This window comes from Colobus angolensis, unplaced genomic scaffold, assembly GCF_000951035.1.
Source record: "Colobus angolensis palliatus isolate OR3802 unplaced genomic scaffold, Cang.pa_1.0 Scaffold392, whole genome shotgun sequence".
In the NCBI taxonomy this organism is placed as follows: domain Eukaryota; kingdom Metazoa; phylum Chordata; class Mammalia; order Primates; family Cercopithecidae; genus Colobus; species Colobus angolensis.
Window position 1 is genome coordinate 434,480 of NW_012117288.1, and position 870 is coordinate 435,349.

An 870-nucleotide genomic window follows, 5' to 3' on the forward strand; every position below is an offset into this window, starting at 1 on the left:
CTGAGGCAGGAGAATTGCTTGAACCCAGGAGGTGGAGATTGCAGTGAGCTGAGATCACCCTATTGCATTCCAGCCAGTGCAACAAGAGCAAAACTCCATCTCATAAATAAATAAATAAATAAATCAATAATAAGGAGTTTTGGAAGCCAAGGTTTTATTACGCAGATGAAGCCTCCAGGTAGCTGGCTTCAGAGAGAATAGAATGTAAATGTTTCTTATCAGACTTTAAGAGTCTGTTCTATCAGTAATTCCAAAAGTGAGGAGGTTATAACGAGGCATGTCCAGCTCTCCCTTCCCATCATATCCTGAACTCATTTTCAGGTTAACTTTGGAACGCCCTTGCCAAGAGAAGGAGTCTGTTTGGATGGTTGAGGGGCTTAGAATTTTGGTTTTGGTTTATCGAGGTCCCTCAAAAGCTGCTCACAGGAGGAAGACTCATCACTGGCCCCAGGCCACACCAGGCCAGGGCAGACCCAGCCACTGTCTCAGTGCTGAAACCCTAACCCCCTGTGATCAGCTGAATAACGGCCCCAAAGACATCCAGGTCCTGACCCCAAGAACTCGGAATGTTCCCTTATATGACAAGAGGGACTTTGCAGGTGTGATCATGTTAAAGATCTTGAGATGGGATGGAAATTGCAATTTCAATGCAGTTTGAGTTCTGTAGTTATTAGACTGGACTAGACTACTAGACCCTGGAACACTCCAGAGAGGCTGACTGGGGAATTTTTATCAGCAGAGACTGGCTGAAACACCTGAAAGAACTCCCTGAAAATTTTTTTTTTTTTTTTTTTGAGACAGAGTTTTGCTTTTGCTGCCTGCACTAGAGTGCAGTGGCATGATTTCAGCTCACTGCAACCTCCGCCTCCC